The sequence below is a fragment of the Carcharodon carcharias genome, chromosome 3, assembly GCF_017639515.1.
Source record: "Carcharodon carcharias isolate sCarCar2 chromosome 3, sCarCar2.pri, whole genome shotgun sequence".
NCBI lineage: Eukaryota > Metazoa > Chordata > Chondrichthyes > Lamniformes > Lamnidae > Carcharodon > Carcharodon carcharias.
The window spans coordinates 80,234,031-80,247,616 of record NC_054469.1 but is presented as its reverse complement, the minus strand read 5'-3'; the positions used below and the strand labels follow the sequence as shown (position 1 = coordinate 80,247,616).

The window sequence follows — 13,586 nt, the reverse complement described above, 5'->3', positions numbered from 1 at the left end:
ATCAGATGGAAGGCTATATTTTGCAGCATTGTAAAAGGACATAAGAAATAGAATCAGGAATAGGCTACTCAGCCCCTCATGCTGGCTCTGTCATTCAATAAAGTTATAGCTAATCATCTACCTCAGCTACACCTTCCTGCATTATTTCCATATTCCTCAATTCCCTTAGTAGCCAAAAAAACTCTGAATTGAATATACTTAACAACAGAGCATCCACAGTTCTCTGGGGCAGCAAATTCCAAGGTTCATAACCCTTTGAATGAAGAAATTTCTATCTCAGTCCTAAAGGGCCAACTGCTTATCTAAGACTGTGACCCCATGCCCTGGACTCCCCAAATTGGGGAAATATTCTCTTTGCATCTACCCAGTCAAGCCCCTTATGAGATCATTCTTCTAACCTTTAGGGAAAACGGGCCTAGTCTACTCAATCTCGCTTCATAGGACTATCCCCTCATCCCAGGAATCAGTCTGGTGAAGCTTTTGAAGGTATGCAATGAAGGTAAGTCTTAGTCCACAGTACTCCATGTTTTGACTCACCAAGGGTCTAAGTGCAGCAAAAATTATTTATTTGTGTACTCCAATCCTTCGGTAATAAAGGCTAACATACAATTTGCTTTTCTAATTGCTTGCTGTACCTGCATATTAACTTTCTTCAGTATATGGAACATCACAGATGATAAGAAGTGTAATATATTAAAACATTAGATTTGCATGCACTTTCTGCCAAATTGCTCCATCATAAGTTGCTTTGTTCTTGCTTGTAATGGTAACTGCCCATGGAAAATTATCACTGTTATGGTTACACCCTCCCAACAAGTACTGCTGCTGCAACATCTCAGTTTTGCATCTCCCAGCTCCTCAATGTGTCCTGTAACTCTTTCGAGTACAAACACGTTTCCATCTGTTTCAGATGAAGTTACATTGTTTCATAGTTTTGCCATTGTGAGATTTGAACTCTTGATCTTGGGGTTACAAACCCAGTACCAGAACCACTTGGCTATTTAGGCCAAGCTCAATGTGTCCTGTAATGCACAAGCATACCTACTACTTCAATTGTCATATATTATGTCAATTAACAATAACCAGGAGCATAACATTTTCTATTTGTAAGTTTTAATTGCATTTAAGTGTAATATTATAGCTGAGAGACAGGAGACTTACAATGTTCTGAAGTACCAAAGTAATGTTTTGTGCATCCTTGATTTTTTGAAACAATGCAGGAACTTATCTGTAATAAATTACAGACAGAAATGTTACTTTGTAGGCATTTTTTGATGTAGCTGAAGGAATGAGATTTTCCAACAGGGCAACAGGAAGAAACCAGAGGTCCAGTGATCCCAGCATCCAAACATTCCCCCCCAACCCATTCTAGCCCCAAATACGCACCATTCTCTAGTTGCTCTCCCATCTCCCCTCCTGCCTTCTCCAACCTCACCTCTTCCTAGAGACCCACCCCCTGCTCCCTTGGCCCAAACCCCATTAAACTGCTTATCACCCAGCTTCTCTTCCTGATTCCCATGTTAGCTGATATTGTTAACAATTCTCTCCCTTCAGATACCGTCTCTCTCTCCTCCAAATCTGCTGTCATCACCCCTCTCAAAATAAAACTACCTTAACTCCTCCAACCTTGCATACTACCAGCCCATCTCCAACATGCCTTTTCTCTCTTTTTAACTATCTGCAGCTATCCACCATCATCCAGCTGGGTGGGATTGCACTTGCATGTTTCTATTCTTATCAATCCAATCATAGTAAGAGTACCATCACCTGCAAGGTTTCTCTATCCATTACCGCACTGTTAGCTCTGGTGGCCCCCAAGGAATTATCCTTCGTCCCTGCTATTTCTCATTTAAATTTTGCCCCTCGATGATATTTGATAAGACAGTGTTAAGCTTCACATGTGTGCTGATCACACTCAGCTCTACCTCACCACCACCTTTCTTCCTCACTGCCTTTGAATTATCAGATTGCTTGTCCAGTGCTGGATAAGTAGAAAATTCCTCAACTAAATATTGGAAGGACTGAACCACTGTGTTCACTCTCCGAAAACTATGGACTCCACCTTTTTCCCTTGCTACTGTCTGAGACTGAACCAGACTCTTCACAACCTTGGTGTCACATATGACCCCGAGATGAGAGCTTCCAACCACAGAACTGTGCCATCATTAAGGCCACTTATTTCCAACTCCGTAACATCATTGGCCTCCACCCCTTCCTCAGCTCATCTAGTGTCGAAACCCTCATCCAAGCTTTTACTAGATCTGGACTTTACTATTTCAATGCACTCTTGGCTGGCCTCCCACATTTTACTCTCTGTAAACTTGAGGACATCCAAAACTCTGCTGCCTATGCCCTTATTTGCAGAAAGTCTCATTCACCGATCACCTCTCTGTCCACTGACTTCCAGTTAAACAATGTATCAATTGTAAAATTCTCATCCTTTTACAAATTCCTCCATGGCCTCGCCCCTCCCCATGTCCATAGTTTCCTCCAGATTACAGAGATAGCAATATCCTACAACCCCACAACTCTCCAAGATCTCTCTGCTCCTTTAATTCTAGCTGCTTATAGCACACCCAAATTTAATTGCTCCACCATTAGTGGCTGTAACTTCAGCTGCTAAGATCCTAAGCTCTGGAATTCCTTCCATAAACTTTTCCACTTCTCTTCCCTCCTTTAAGATGCTCCTTAAAATCTACTTCTTTGACCATGCTTTTGGTCACTTACCCTAATATCTCCTTATGTGGGTTGGTATGCTATTTTGCTTCATAACATTCCTGTGAAGCAACTTGAGGTGTTTTATTAATTAGAGGCGATATACAAAGTTGTTGATGAAGTGGTGGCCTTTTGAGGATATTTCTTCTTGAAGAGTAAAGCCACAATGAGTAGCTAGCAGGAAAAAGGCATCAAGCCTCAGAGCAGTCCCAGGCGAGCTGGCTGTGGGGAAATAGTCTTTTTTGGTGAGAAATAAAATTACAAAAGGTTAAGCATTAGAGGCAAGAGGCATTGCGTCACACTGGAAACTAAGTTGAAGGAAAACTTGGGAGTGGCTTAGGCTTAACAGGGCCTGGTTCAGTCTCAGACAGTAGCAAGGGAAAAGGGTGGAGTCCATAGTTTTCGTAGAGCGAACACAGTGGTTCAGTCCTTCCAATATTTAGTTGGAGGAATTTTCTACTCATCAAGCACTGGACAAGCAATCTGATAATTCAAAGACAGTGAAGAAGAAAGGTGGTGGTGAGGTAGAGCTGAGTGTGATCAGCATACATGTGAAGCTTAACACTGTCTTATCAAATATCATCAGGTAGTGAAAACTGTATATCTTCAGGACAGGCAACCAAGAAAAGGAATCAAACCTTTTCCTGACAGCTGCCTACAAGAACTGACTTGGCAGAGGGGGAGGGATAAATTGCAAAGCTGAAGAAACGTATAAAAATTAAAATAAATTGAGTTATTCACAACTCTGCAAGCTGCAGCTGTGAGGAAGAGATCAGCAGAGTCGACAGATCTACCTGGCAGCACAGCTGGACCCCATGGTGTGACAGGGAGCCATGACAACACCCTGATCAGATTAACACAGGATATTCTGCGAAATGGCTTCCTACAGGTATGACGGCTAAATGTGTACATTTTACCATTTCAAATTCTATAGGAAATGTTTGCATAGCTGTTTTCAATGGGACACAAAAGAAAATACATATGTCGCATACACGTTATACATATATAAACAAAGTATTATAAATATCACCACTTCCAGTTAAACAGCATGCAATGCATAATATTTTTAAAATACAAAGCTCCTTGCAGAAACACGAATATCATACATCATAAGATGTTACAACTAAATGTATATCACGTACTGTACAACCCCATTTAAACCACAAGAATGATGTATCTGAATTCCCAACTGTTACACCTGTATTTGCCGGAACATTCAGTTGATTGTTCATGTTCAAGGGCTTATACCATTCGAGTGGAATTAATTTAGTTTATCATAAGATTATTTCTGAGCCTAGTATTTTAATGCTTATTACAGGGTGTGCTTCAAATGGCCATTTCTTGTTCCTGACTCAAGTCTAAACTTCCCAGAAGTTTGCAATGCATTAAAAGGCATGCACAAACAAAGTGCTTTAAATTGCTGCTCATCATGCCAAGTGTCGACAACGGCCTGCACTACACAAAATAATTGCTCCTCACCATCCATCTATCGGTATCAAACATAAAAAAACCCAACTCTTTCAAGCCATACTCTTTCCCAACACACATTAGCCCATTATCTCAACACCGAATTCACTGTTTCATGAAATACCACAATTCAATTTTGTATCATGGAACACCCAAAAAACTTCTGCCATGCCAAGCCCAAAAGCAATAAAAAGCAATTGGTGTCAAAACGACTTTTCAAAAAAAATTGCTCAAGTCACAGATGTGACACAAATGATATACTCATAATGCAAAAAGAATTTAGTGCTTACAGAAAATTAAAAGAGCAGCAAGTCAGACCTGCATAACTCACTAACCGTTGAACGTGTACATTTAAGATGTATATTTCAAGTTTTGAACAAGTTTTTAGGTTGAAATTTTTAAAATTAAAAGCAGAAGAACCTGCAATAAAATCTAAAGAAATACTCATTATTATTCTTTAGCACGCCACATGACATTTTTGACAATTTTAATTCATTTCAGAAATCTTATTCAGAGCTGCATAATATTACAAATGGTCCTGGTTCCCTGGGACGACTCAACTTCATGCCTCATTACAGCTTAGTCCATAAGACAGCTGAAATCCAGAGGTCGGGTGATAGTGCATCAAGGCAGCATTTGACCGAGTGTGATATTAGGAAGCTCTAGTAAAATAGAAGTAATGGGAATCAGGAGGAAAATTTTCCACCGGCTGGAGTCATAATTAGCACAAAGGAAGATGATGTGATTGTTGGTGGCCACTCATCTCAGCCCAAGGACATCGCGGCAGGAGTTCCTCAGGGCACAGTCCTATGCACAACCATCTTCAGCTGCTTCATAAGTGACCTTCCGTCCATAATAAGGTCTGGAGTGGCTTGTTTGGTGATTATTTCAGTGTTCAGTTGCATTCGTAACTCCTTAAATAGTGAAGTGGTCCGTACCTGTACGTATCAAGACTTGGACAATACTCAGGCTTGGGCTGATAATCGACAAGTTTGCGCTACACAAGTACTGGACAATGACCATCTCCAATAAGACAGAATATAACCATCTCCCTTTACATTCACCAGCATTACACAAAAAATAGTAGGAGTAGACCACACAGCCCACTGAGCCTGCTCCGCCAGTCAATACAATAATGGTTGATCTTGGGCTTCAACTCCATTTTCCCACCTGCTCCCCATATCCCTAAATTCCCTGAAAGACCAAAAATCTCTATCCCAGCCTTAAATGTACTCATCAATGAACATTCACAACCCTCTGGATGTAGAATTCCAAAGATTCACTACCCTTTGATTGAAGTAATTTCTCCTTATCCGGGGCCTAAATGATCACCCCCTTTTCTGAGACTGCGCCCCCATGTGCTGGATTCCCCAACAGCGGAAACAATCTCTCAGCATCTGCCCTATCAAACCCCTTCGGAATTTTGTAGATTTCAATGAGATCACTCTCTTTCTTCTAAGCTCCAAAGAATATAGGCCCAATTTGCTCAGTCACTCATCATAGGACAACCCCCTCACCCCAGGTACCAATTTAGTGAACCTTTGCTGTACCGCCTCAAATGCAAGTATATCTTTTTTGTGTTTTGTATCTTTCACAGGATGTGGACATCCAAGGTCAGCATTTATTACCCATCCTTCATTGCCCTCGAGAAAGTGATGAGCCTCCTTCTTGAACCACTGCAGTCCATGTGGCGTAAGTGCTGTTAGGAACGGTGATACATTGGAGGAACGGTGATAAAGTTCCTAGTCAGGATGGTATGTGGCTAGGAGGGGAACTTGCTGGTGGTGGTGTTCCCCTGCAGCTGCTGCCCGTGTCCTTCTAGGTGGTAGAGGTCGAGAGTGTGGAATGTGCAGTCTAAGGAGCCTTGATCAGTTGCTGCAGTTCAACTTGAAGATGGTACACAATGCTGACAACTGTGCATTGGTAGTGGAAGGAGTGAATGTTGAAGGCGGTGGATAGGATGCCAATCAAGTGGGTTGCTTTGTCCTAAATGGTATCGAGCTTCTTAAGTGTTGTTGGAGCTGCACTTAAATGTGGAGACCAAAACTGCACACAGCATTCCAGATGTAGTCTCACCAAAGCTCTATACAATTGTAGCAAGGCTTCCTTATTTTTGTACTCCAATCCCCTTGCAATAAAGGCCAACATACCATTTGCCTTCCTAATTGCTTGCTGTACCTGCATGCTAACTTTCTGCTTTCCTTGTATGAACACACCAGAGTCTCTTTGGACATCAACACTTACAAGTTTTTTTTAAAATTCTGTTCCGAGTCTTATGACCAAAGTGAATAACTTCACACTTCACGACATTATACTCCATCTGCTACATTGTTGCCACGTCATTTACCCTGTCTCTATCTCTTTGCAGCCTGTGTCCGTCCTGCAGCTTACCTTTCCGGCTAGCTTGGTATCATCAAAAAACATAAAATACATTACTTTCTGTCTCTTCATCTAAGTCGTTAATATTGATTGTAAATAGCTGAGGCCCCAGCACTGATCCTTGTGGCACTCCACCATTTACTGCCTGCCAACTTGAAACCAGCCCTCTGATGCCCAGTCTCTGCCCCAGAAGTTCCAGGTATGAGCTATGTAGGCCATACGTCACAAAGACTGGCAGACTGTATCCAGCACGTCCCAGCCACTGTTCACAATGGGCAAGGTACAGACCATACCTAACCAGCCCATGCTTGCAAAATTCAAAAGTGTCCAACATTAGATGTGATTCCGTGATTGAGCAACATTTGCTAAATAATCCTCAGTGTGCTAAAAATTACACTGACAAACAATTTAAGATTGTCAGCCAGGCTCGAAGTGTAGCACATTTGCATGCACTGGAAGCTACATATACTAATACACAAGGCCCTGTTCTTTTCAGGGAGAAAGAAGATGTACACACATTGTGCCTGTTTCAGCTGAACAAAATAAGTGACAGCCATTTGCTAACTCATTCCTCAGGACAATGCCTTGACCAATCAGGGTCAAGCTGCCTGGTTTAAATTTCAAACAGTGCTTGGCAGTTAACTGTCAGTCACCATCATTGGTGCATTCTCCATGGCAACACCTCTTCTACCAGAGTTCGTTTTCCAATCAATCAGCACTCTCTTCATATACAGTATAAAATTGTTGTTTTCCGCTTGTGTTGGTATTCTTGTGATATCGTGACGAGCGCAAGGCGAAAAGCATTAACATGTCTATTTTTGCAGTAATGTTTAAGTTCTGTACTACCAAAGGACTTTTTCTAATAAATTTGTCAGTCAAGGTTTCCTTTCAATAAAACCAGGTTGACTTGTTCTAATCATGCTATGCTTTTCTAAATGTTTTGTTAAAACTTCCTTGATAATTGATTCCAGCATTTTCCCAACAACTGATGTTAGGCTAACTGGCCTGTAGTTCACTGCTTTTTCTCTCCCAAAAGGACTGTAAAATTTGACAACTTTCAATCTAATGGAATCGTTCCCAAATTTAAGGAATTTTGGAAAATCATTGCTCGCACAACATCTCATAGCTATCTACACCTAGGTGTAGGCATCAAGTCCTGGGAATTTGTCAGGTTTTAGTCCCTTAAGTAATTCTGTTCACCATTTTATACAAAGGATATAGAGGCACTGGAGACAGTAGAGACAGTAGAGAATACATACAAAGATGATGCTTGAAATATGTGGGTATACATATTAGGAAAGGATCGATAGGCTGGATCTCTTTCCTCTTGGAAAAAAGAGAAGGCTGAGGGGTGACTTAATTGAGGTCTTGAAAATTATGAAAGATTTTGATACAGTGGTTACAGAGAATGTTTCCACTTATTTATCAATTTAAGACAGTCAACAAAAAATTCAATAAAGAATTCAGAAGAAACTTCTTTACTCAGTGCTGAGAATATGAAACTCACAATCCTTTACTATTAAGGGCTACCACCCCTCCTCTGCCACTCCATCTGACTTTCCAAAGTATTGCGTACCTTGTAACCTTGTCCCTGTAATGGCGATTAGATCTAATTAATTGCCACTATTTGTGCCACTAGTTCATTTTATTGCAGATGCTTCACACATTCAGATAAATAATGTTTAATTTTGTTTTTTTTTACTTCTATTCCCTGCAATTATTCAGTGATGTACAATTTTCAATAAACTCCCTGTGCCTTCCTGTCCCACTCTGCTTGTCTTTACCCACATTACTGTACTGTTCTGATGCTTTAACCTTTCTCTTTGGATTTCTAAATCTCTCTTCACCCAAACCCTGTTAGTTTAAAGCCCTGTCCACAACCCTAGTTATACAATTGACCAAGACGCTAGTCCCACCTGGTTCAAGTGGAGCCCATCCCAACAGAATATCTCACTCTTCCCTTAGTACTGATGCCAGTTCCCCATGAATTGAAAACTCTTCTTCCCACACCATTTTTGAGCCACACGTTTAATTCTCTAATCTGTTTGACTCAATGCTAATTGGCACTTGCCTCAGGTAACAAATCAGGTTCTGCCTAACCCAAGGAATGTGACCACCTCCTGGAATAAAGTGTCCTGGTAATCTTCCCCCTCTCTGATGCGTAACAGTGTCTACAATTCAACCTCCAGCACAGTGACTCTGAGCCAAAGCTCCTCAAGCTGCAGGCACATGCTGCAGACGTGTTTACCCCGGATCACACTAGTGTCCAGGAGCTCCCAAATTCTGCAGTTACAACACATCACTTGCAGTGCCATTTTTGTGTTAATTAAGTTATTACTCTCTTCTTAATTTATGACCCTACTACTCCAAAAATGTTTTACTTCTGCTAGTAAACGTTACTACCAATAAAACCTTACAATTACTAGTGAATTATTTCAAGATTAAAGAAGCAAAATACTCACCAACCAATCACTTACCTATTTGCCTGTGACACCACATTATGATTTTTCTCCAAAGTCAGTCAGTCCACAGAATGAGCACCCACTCCCCCTAGCTGTTTATGGGCCAAAGTTCCTGCGCACTCTCACTCTTCTCTCCCCTTCTCCTGCTGTTTATGGGCCAAAGTCATGACTCTCTCTCCCCCTCCACTTCTCCACTGTTTTATGGGCTGAACTCTCCTCTCTCTCTCCCCCTCCACTTCTTGCACTGTTTCATGGGCGGAAGTCTCTGCTCTCTCTCCCCTTATCCAGCTGTTTTATGGGTCAAAGTCTCCACTCTCCCTCTCTTTCGCCATCCCCTTCTCACACTGTTTTATGGTCTCTTTCTCCCCTTGCGCTGTTTATGGTCTCTCTCTATCTCTCTCCCCTTGCACTATTTTATGGACTCTCCCCTTCTTGCGCTGTTTTACAGTCTCTCTCCTTCTCCATTTCTCGTGCTGTTTTTGGCCTCCCTCTCCTCATGCTGTTTTATGGTCTCTCTCCCCTTCTCTCACTATTTCATGGTCTCTCTCTCCCCTTCTCACGCTGTTTTATGGTCTCTCCTCTCTCTCCACTTCTTGTGCTGTTTTACAGTCTCTCTCCTCCACTTCTCGTGCTGTTTTATGGCCTCTCTTCCCCCCCCTTCTCGTGCTGTTTTATGGCCTCTTTTCCCCACCTTCTCGTGTTGTTTTATGGCCTCTCTTCCCCCCCTTCTCGTGTTGTTTTATGGCCTTTCTCCTTCTCTCCCCTTTTTGTGCCATTTCATGGCCTCTCCCTCTCATGCTATTTTATGGTCCCTCTCTCTCCCTTTCTCGCACTATTTTATGGTCTCTCTCCTCCTCACACTATTTTATGGTCTCTCTCACTCCTTCAAGCTGTTTTGTGGTCTCACTCTCTCCTCCTCACACTATTTTATGGTCTCTATCTCCCCTTCTCACACTGTTTTATGGGCTGACGTCTCCGCTTTTTCTCCCTCTCCACTACTCGTGCTGTTTTATAGTTTATCACCTTCTTGTGCTGTTTTACGAGCCGAAGTCTCCACTCTCTCTCCACCTTCGTGCATTGTTTTATGGGCCAAAGTCTCCCTCCCACCTTCTCCTGCTGTTTTATGGCCTGAAGTCTCCACTCTCTCTCTCGCTCTCTCCCTTTTCCCCCCTTCTCTTTAAGGAAGTTTTTGGTCATCCCTCCTAATATTATTTGGTTCTGCATCCATTTTTGCTTCGATGAAGTGCACAGGGATATTTTTCTAAATGAAAGACACTATATAAATGCAAGTTGCTGCTTTTGCTATTACATGTTTATTTTTCCTGTTCCACATACGTCTAAGCATTTAAAACTTGCGAAAACTGCATAACAGTACCTTGTGTTTACATAGCACCTTTAAAATGTTGTCCCAAGACACTTCACAGATTCACCAGCAAAAAAGGAACACCAAGCCAGAGTGAAATATTAGAATAGAAACCAAAAACATGATCAAACAGCTGGTTTTTAAGAAGGGTTTTGCAGGACTAGATGGACCTGCAGAGTTTTGAGTGGGGAATTCAAGAGCACAGGCTCCAGGCAATTGAACACAGAATTGTCAATGGTTGGGCAAAGGGAGGGAATGTGTAAAAGGCCAGTGTCAGAGGAGCAGAGAGATCTGGAAGTTGGTATGTGGAGCTTACAGAAAAAATTATGGGGTGAGTCTACAGAGGAATTTCAAAACGAGAATGCAAATTTTAAAGCTGAGGCATTGCTGAAGCGTGAGACAATGTAGGTCAGTGCGCACAGGGATAGTGGATGAAAGGAACTTAGTGAGAGTTAGGATATGGGCAGAATTTTGAATAACTTCAGTGTTCATGGAGGGTAAAACATGGGAAAGCAAGCTTGGAATAGTTGAGTCTAGAAGTAACAAAGGAATGGATGAGGATTTCAGCAGATGAGCTGAAGCAGGAGTGAGGATGGATGATGTAATGGAGGTGGAAGTAGGTGGTTTTGGTGGAGGAGGAAATATGGGCTCTGAGCTCAACTCAATGTCAATAGAATGCCAAGGTTGCAAATGGGATGGTCTAGCAAGGAGTTGAATGAATGTGTATTGTGGTGTGGTGGAGCTGGCTGTTGGCAGCACACATGTCTAGCATCTGTGTTTTCGGATAGTGTCTCTGAGGACAAGCATGTAGATGGAGACATTGTAGGGCATGTAGGAGAGCACGTACAGCATGTAGGAGACATGCACAGCATGTTGGAGGGGGGCCAAGAACAGATTCTCAGAGATTTCCAATGGTAACTATGTGGAAGTTGGAAGAGAAGCTATTTCAGACGATTCTCTGACTACAGGTAGATAGATAAAAATGGAACCAGGTAAGTGTAATCCCAACCAGGACAGCATTGGAGAAGGATGGTGTGGTCAACTGTGTCAAAGGTCGCAGACAGGTCCAGAAGAACGAGGAGTGATAGCTTACCTTTGTCATTGTCACAAAGAATGTTATTTGCAGCTTTGATAAGTATTGTTATAGGAACAGAAATCTGATTGGTGGGCGGGGGAGATTCAGACATGGAATCTGGGAAAGACGGGCACAGATTTGGGAAGTAAAGGGGTATTGGAGTTGGGGCAGGGCAGTAGTTTGCAAGGACAGAGGAGTCAAGGATAGATTCAAAAATAAGTAATTTGAGAACGCAGCTATTATTTTTGGATATAAATGAGGCAAAGTACTTGGGCCAGGTAGCCTCTTTCTGTGCCATAAAGATTCTATGATTCTAAGTACAGTGATGATGTCAGGCAGTTGGGTTCAATTTTGCCTTACTTTTTAAATAAAAGCTTTGTGCACCGCTGTAGTCTTAATGATCTTTTTAAATTACCAAAGCAATTTTATTCTTGAGCTGTTAATACTGAAATTTCTGAATAATAACCAGCACACTTTTAATAAACAAAAACAAAATTATGGTCCTTGGATAGCTGCATTCTGTTTAAATTTTGAATAATGTCATTTATATTTTTTCTAGCAGATGCTGAGAGACTTTACAAGGACACCAGGTTCAATCAGAACCCTGATTAAAGTTCCATCTGGAGCTTAATGGATTCACAGATCTGTTACAATTACCAAAGTCACCAGTGTCAATCTTCACAATTGTATAAGAGCCTTCAGTTCCCATGTCTACAACAAAAATATTTTTAATCAAACAGCCCCGATCTATTTACAATAAGTGGAAGAAAAACATGCATGTTTGCTAGGATAGAACTAAGCATGACACAAAGCAACTGAAAATTGTGTCCTGGCACATAACAGATCATTAAATACCTACGAGATTACTCCCAATAGGAAACTAGCCCCACTAATTTTTTTCTTCTTGTTTAGAAGAGTTGGGAGGTCTTTCACAATATTTTGATACAAAAATAATTTCATACATTCCTATGCAATTTTGCACTCTAGAATTGCAGCATCATACATGTGACATGCACTTTAGGCCAGGACCACTTCATAAGTGTAAATACACATTCATTTTTCAAATTTCAGAAAGCCATTTTCAATGACAATTTTTCCTCAAGTCCAGTCGGCAGCTCCTTTGCAATCCATACTCAAAGTACTAGTACTGTTAGAGGCTGAAAGAACTCACTTTTTATTCTTAACTATGTAGCCCAACATCATTGTCTAGTCTCATGCAGTTGTTTTCCAGACTTTCAAGCAGCTTCTCTCAATTGCACTAAATTATATTGAGTCTTCAACTCTGCATTCTGTTTAATCCAGCTCAAAGAAAAGGTCTCAACTGGAATTGCATAATTAACTAAAAAATGACTTCCCAATAAGTTCTTCAGGGTAGTGTCCTAGGGCCAACCATCTTCAGCTGCTTCATCAATGACCGTCCTTCCACCATAAGGCCAGAAGTGGGGATGTTCACCGATGACTGCACAACGTTCAGCAACATTCACGACTTCTCAGATAATGAAGCAGTCCATGACCAAATGTAGCAAAACCTGGGCAATATTAGGTTTGGGCTGACATGTGGCAAGAAACATTTGTGCCACACAATTGCTAGGCAAAGATCATCTCCAACAAGAAAGAATTTAACCATCGTCCCTTGACATTAAATGGCACTCCCTCCACCACCTACGCACAGCACACAGCAGAAACTCACCAAGCCTGCTTAAACAGCACCTTCCAACCCACAAACACTATCATCTAGAAGGACAAGGGCAACAGACACATGGGAACACCACCATCTGGAAGTTCCCCTCCAAACCACTCACCATCCTGACTTGGAAATATATCGCTGCTCCTTCACTGATGCTGGGTGAAAATCCTGGAACTCCCTAACAGCACTGTGGGTGTACCTACAGCACATGGATTGCAGCGGCTCAAGAAGGCAACTCGCCATCATCTTCTCAAGGGCAATTAAAGGTGGGCAATAAATGCTGGCCTAGCCAGTGGCTCCCACATCCCACGAACAAATTTAAAAAATAATATATTCACATTTCCGGCACAATACAAAGATCTGATACTTCAGAATTTTTCAAAGTAAAGTCAGTCAGTTTTGTCAAATGACAAATATTCAAACTAGCACCAGATCATA

At 41.6% G+C, this 13,586-nt stretch overlaps 1 protein-coding gene across 7 annotated transcripts in view; it reads right to left on the bottom strand.

Moving 5' to 3' along the window:
- tbc1d5 (TBC1 domain family, member 5) overlaps nt 1–13,586 on the bottom strand; it is a 554,754-nt gene that overhangs the window by 494,918 nt on the left and 46,250 nt on the right. The window contains exon 1 of one of the 7 annotated variants that reach the window (XM_041183656.1): nt 1,162–1,196. The exons of the other annotated variants lie outside the window; for them this stretch is intronic. The gene's annotated coding sequence lies outside the window, so the exon portion shown is untranslated. Of the gene's footprint in view, nt 1–1,161; nt 1,197–13,586 lie in introns of those variants that run through there. 7 annotated transcript variants of the gene reach the window in all.